At 37.2% G+C, this 5,855-nt stretch overlaps 1 protein-coding gene across 1 annotated transcript in view; it reads right to left on the reverse strand.

Moving 5' to 3' along the window:
- The window catches only part of LOC133460973 (protein NLRC3-like), a 24,414-nt gene extending 21,736 nt beyond the window's left edge, over nt 1-2,678 (reverse strand). The window contains exon 1 of the mRNA XM_061741682.1: nt 2,559-2,678. The gene's annotated coding sequence lies outside the window, so the exon portion shown is untranslated. The remainder of the gene's footprint in view (nt 1-2,558) is intronic.
- Nucleotides 2,679-5,855: the final 3,177 nt, after the last annotated feature.

Raw genomic sequence — 5,855 nt, forward strand, 5'->3', positions numbered from 1 at the left:
AAAAGGATTCCAACAGACATGAGCAGAAAAAGAAATTGAAATGAGTGAACGTGCGCTTCAGTGCACTCTGTCAGAGAAAATGTCATAATGAGTTTTGTTAATCCACTGTGGATTAATTCTCTCATTTATCAAATTTCATTTATTTCCTAATACTATGGCGACAGTGCGTCAGTGGAGTGACAGTTTTCTCGTTAGCTACACCAGAACTTTTTCTGGCAATATTGGTCAGAATCTGTGACTCGCTGTAATCGTTGTCTCTCAGAGCACTTACATCTCAAAAGCATGCATTAACTTCAGGTAATTAGTTTTTTTTTTTTTTTTCCAATTCAACTCCATCTTTTTTTTTAACAAAAAAAACAACTAAAATAGATATAGACATGAGACAGACACTAACCTCAACATTTACACGAAAATGAAAAAAAATATTAAAAGGACATATCTAAATAACAACAAACACAAACAAAACAAATAGAGGCCTAACATGCCTTTAAACTCCTTCTAACCCCCCTGTTACCTCCCTCCCCTATACATCCCTTACACTTCACTATCTTTTATGTATTAACTAAAATTCATATTTTCACAAATCCTCATTTCCATTCTTATTTCATAAACACAATACAACTGGGGGGAGAGAGACGCACCATGAGAGCAATTAGCAAGCAAGTACATGAGAATACCTCCAAAGATAATAATAAAAAATAAAAAAATAAAAAATAACAATAAAAAAAAACATTAAGTGCTCCCCGTTCAGTTGTTGACTCCTCCATATATCTATCCGTCAAATAATCTTAGCATTTCACCCCCATTTTTTATATAGCTCTCCCATTTAGCCCACAGCATGTGTCTCGTCCTCTGATTTCCTCTGATTTTATACGTTAATTGCTCCATTTCTTTTACTTGTTCCATTAAGTCTCGCCATTTCTCTAAAACCGGACTTAATTTCTGAAGCCAGTTTTTTGTTATGAGTTTAAGAGCTGTTATTCTTAAAATTCTTATAAGGTACTTATCCTCAGTTTTAACTATCTCTTTTGGCATTTTCCCTAACAAAGCAAACTCATAATCGATATTTAAGTCCAATTTCAAAATACAACAGATTTCTTTACAAATACTTGACCAATACATTTTCAGAATAGGACAGGACCAGAAGATGTGACTGTAATAAGCAGGTTTTCACCACAATCCCGCCAGCATGTTGATGTTGCTGATTGCTGGAATTTAGCTTGTTGGACAGGTGTTAGAAAATATCTCATCTGAATCTTCCATGCATATTCTCGCCAAAACAGAGATGCAGTTGTTTTGTTTGAGGATAAACTTATATCTTCCCAATCGGGTTTAGATATAATAAGATCGAGTTCTTCTTGCCATCTTATTTTTTGTCTCAGTTCTTCTGGTTCGTCATCACTTTCTAAGATATTATATAGTACAGATATATGATGTTTAACATTCACACACTTATAATTCTTAACTAAAAATTGAATCAAAGGATAAAAGTGTGTAATTGTTTTCTTCTGTATATCACTGTTTTCCAGATAACTTCTAACTTGTAAATAACCGAAAAAATATTAGTTGCTTCACCCGGAAAATAGATTTTCACAGACAACAATGCACGTTAAATGGGAGGCTGTGATTAAAAAAGGTTTTAAACCACTGGCCTACAGCACCATCTAGTGTCCACACAGAAAATAAGACGTAAAATACGACACACTCTACACACCGGCCCCTAATCGGCTAAAGGATAAACAAACATAACAATCCTTAAATGGATATTACAAAGGAGACAAACACCTTCATGTAACAGTCACCTGGACCCGTGATACCATGTAAAGCTTAGAGATTGGTCTCTCAATAATACTGGACTCAGCTTTCAACCTCAGAGATCTACCAAGATTATCTGGACATTCTTCCAAAACCTTTCCAAATATATCTGTAACAGATGCAGCGTAGAAGAGGTGGAATATTCCTGTTCAGCTGGGATGTCAGATTTAGATTTAAGTCATGGATGACTTCTAGCTCTCACTGCTTCAGTGTTTTATTATCTCCAGAACCTTTAGTGTGGTAGGGTTAGGGTTAGGGTTAGGGTTAGGGTTAGGGTTTAGGGTTAGGGTTAGTGTTAGGGTTAGGTTTAGGGTTAGGGTTAGGGTTTAGTGTTAGGGTTAGGTTTAGGGTTAGGGTTAGGGCTAGGGTTAGGGTTAGTGTTAGGGTTAGGGTTAGTGTTAGTGTTAGGGTTAGTGTTAGAGTTAGGATTAGGATTAGGGTTAGAGTTAGGGTTCGGGTTAGGGTCAGGGTTAGGGTTAGGGTTAGGATTAGGGTTAGGGTTAGGGCTACGGTTAGTGTTAGGGTTAGGTTTAGGGTTAGGGTTAGGGTTTAGTGTGGCACACGCCGACCAAAACAATGTCATGACTGTTCATTTAAATGTGAAATATTTTCTCTTGATTAGAAGTAAGAGCCAACAAAGTTCTACTCTCGCTGTTTTAGCTTTGTTCATCTGATTAGTTAACTGAGTTAATGCTCATCACGTTGTTTTAATCAGTAAGTATCAGAAAATCGTAGAGCTTTACCTGGACAGGTGATTCCTCACACCAGGTCTCGGTTGTACAGGTTCCCAGAAAAGTATGTTTTAACATTCAGAACACAGTCATCCCGGGACAAGTCTTATCAGTCTGTGTGTCTTTTGTTAAAACACCTGCAGTGTTGTTAACGCAGATGGAACGAGGAAACGTCTTAGGACAAGACTCGGCTTGCCTGTTAAACCTCCCAGTAACAATCATGTCTGACTCATTCTGCTGCACCTCTCACTTAAAAAGAAGAAAAAAAAATTGTACATATGTTATTTTATTTAGAGCCGTCCTTTTTCTACCTCATACTGCTGCACCTTTCAGTCCTCTAATTGTATATATGTTAGAGTGCCTACATTTGTTTATTTACTTTACTGTTTGCTAATTTTAAATCTGGGTACAGCGAGTCAAATTCCCTGTTGGACAATTAAATCAAATCAATCTTTATTTGTAGAGCACCTTTCATGCATAAAATGCAGCACAAAGTGCTTTACATAAAACAAATTCAAACATAAAACGTGTTAATGCCCTTTGTAGCTGGAAACAGAAACTGGGCACTGATCCAGAACCAGTCGTGGAACCGGTTTGGTGGGAAAGGAGTATCAGTAACTACAGAACACACTTCATCCTTCTGAGTGTGTGATTCTAAAAGATTAACATAGAATCTCCTCACCCGTTCATATATCAGTGTAATAAATAAAGTAATTTAAAATATCCTAGTTAGTTCTGAATTTATGGTCGTCATTCAAAATAAAACCTCACACTTGACAGGGAAGTCTACAGCGTTCTTGTTCTTGAGATTCTTTCTGTTTATTTTTTTAAATAATTAAAAGTTTGGAGTTTCGTGAGATTAGAAACCTATTCTATTTGTTTTATTGTTTATTTTCATTATTCAAGTTTTAGAAAGAGACAATAAAGAAAAGAGAGGGACACATATGTTCTTTACTGTCTTTGGTTGGGATTCAACCCCTAGTGGTCAGCAGGTGAACTGCAAGTATTTCCTGATCCATTCAAATATCTAGGTTGTGTCGAGGTTTTGCTAAAAACTATATTTACTTCACTGCATTTATCAGCCTAATTGTCTTCAGAAAATGTGTTCAAATTAACTTTATGTTTCAAAAATGAAGTCAAAAGTCGGTTTTTCTTTCTCGGTGTCGGCGCTCGATTAGGATAGATAGATAGATAGATAGATAGATAGATAGATAGATAGATAGATAGATAGATAGATAGATAGATAGATAGATAGATAGATAGATAGATAGATAGATAGATAGATAGATAGATAGATAGATAGATAGATAGATAGATAGATAGATAGATAGATAGATAGATAACCCCCTTCATCTTTATGCTGAGCTGGCATCACATTATTTTATCTCCAGATAATTACATACTTTCTAACAGATGTTAAATACCCCGTTATCTTATTTCATGTTCCTTTGGCCAGATCATTTCTGTACTTCTGGGACTGCTGTTAAACAGTTTTCTGTGGTTAATAACAACAATAAAAATTGATCTCCCCTTTAATGATTGTTATGTATAATGAGCACCGTTCGCTGTGACATCAGCAATGACATCACATGTCTTTGATGACGTTCCAAGGCTGCATGAAAGAGTTGGTATTTAAAACTATGTATCTGATCTACGTATTGATTATCCGATAACGATGATGAAATTAGCACGTTCCACCGTGTAGCAACAGCGCCCTCTGCTGTTTACATCGAAGTTTAAACAAGGTTTTGCTTTGGTTCACAGTTTCATTCTGCTGAGCTATCCATGTGCAAAAAGCAACATCATCTCTGGTATCTGAGTCTCTATGTTGCCATGGAAACATCCCAATCTCACACTCTCACAGAGCAGGAACATCAGAAATGTTTCACCTCTAGACTCCAACACTGACCTGCTGATGTCATCATGTTTTCAGGTTTCTGTTGCAAAATCATTTCACCATTTCTGGTAATAACATGAATAAATAGATCTTCACTTGAACGAGTTCTGTGTATTCCCTCCATAAGCACTAGTCTTTGTGACGTCATCAATGAGGTCACGTCTTTGACGACTTCCCAATGGCGGCAAGACAGAGTTGCTGTTTACAACTATGTGTCTGATGCAACACTTATCAAATCTACTGTCACCTTCCTGCTTTCTTCGTCTTAACCAAACAACACTAACATCTGTATGCTGTCAATTTAGGACTGATGAAGGAGTTCAATGCCAGCGGCCCCAGAGCGCAGCCCAGGCCAGACGCGCTGGAGGAGATAGGCGCATGTGCGTAATCTGCGCAAAAAATGAAATCCAAGTTCTTCTGGTTCGTCATCATTTTCTAAGATATTATATAGTACAGATATATGATGTTTAACATTCACACACTTATAATTCTTAACTAAAAATTGAATCAAAGAATAAAAGTCTGTAATTGTTTTCTTCTGTATATCACTGTTTTCCAGATAACTTCTAACTTGAAAATAACCGAAAAAATATTAGTTGCTTCACTCGGAAAATAGATTTTCACAGACAACAATGCACGTTAAATGGGAGGCTGCGAATAAAAAAGGTTTTAAACCACTGGCCTACAGCACCATCTAGTGTCCACACAGAAAATAAGACGTAAAATACAACACCCTCTACACACCGGCCCCTAATCGGCTAAAGGATAAACAAACATGACAATCCTCAAATGGATATTACAAAGGAGACAAACACCTTCATGTAACAGTCACCTGGACCCCTGATACCATGTAAAGCTTAGAGACTGGTCTCTCAATAATACTGGACTCAGCTTTCAACCTCACAGATCTTCCAAGATTATCTGGACATTCTTCCAAAACCTTTCCAAATATATCTGTAACCGATGCAGCATAGAAGAGGTGGAATATTCCTGTTCAGCTGGGATGTCAGATTTAGATTTAAGTCATGGACGACTTCTAGCTCTCACTGCTTCAGTGTTTTATTATCTCCAGATGACCTTTAGTGTGGTAGGGTTAGGGTTAGGGTTAGGGTTAGGATTTAGGGTTAGGGGTTAGGGTCAGGTTCAGGGTTAGGGTTAGGGTTAGGGTTAGGATTTAGGGTTAGGGGTTAGGGTTAGGGTTAGGGTTAGAGTTAGGGTCAGGGTTAGGTTTAGGGTTAGGGCTAGGGTTTAGTGTGGCACACGGCGACCAAAACAATGTCATGACTGTTCATTTAAATGTGAAATATTTTCTCTTGATTAGAAGTAAGGGCCAAAAAAGTTCTACTCTCGCTGTTTTAGCTTTGTTCATCTCATTAGTTAACTGAGTTAATGCTCATCACGTTGTTTTAATC

The sequence above is a fragment of the Cololabis saira genome, chromosome 15 (assembly GCF_033807715.1).
Source record: "Cololabis saira isolate AMF1-May2022 chromosome 15, fColSai1.1, whole genome shotgun sequence".
In the NCBI taxonomy this organism is placed as follows: domain Eukaryota; kingdom Metazoa; phylum Chordata; class Actinopteri; order Beloniformes; family Belonidae; genus Cololabis; species Cololabis saira.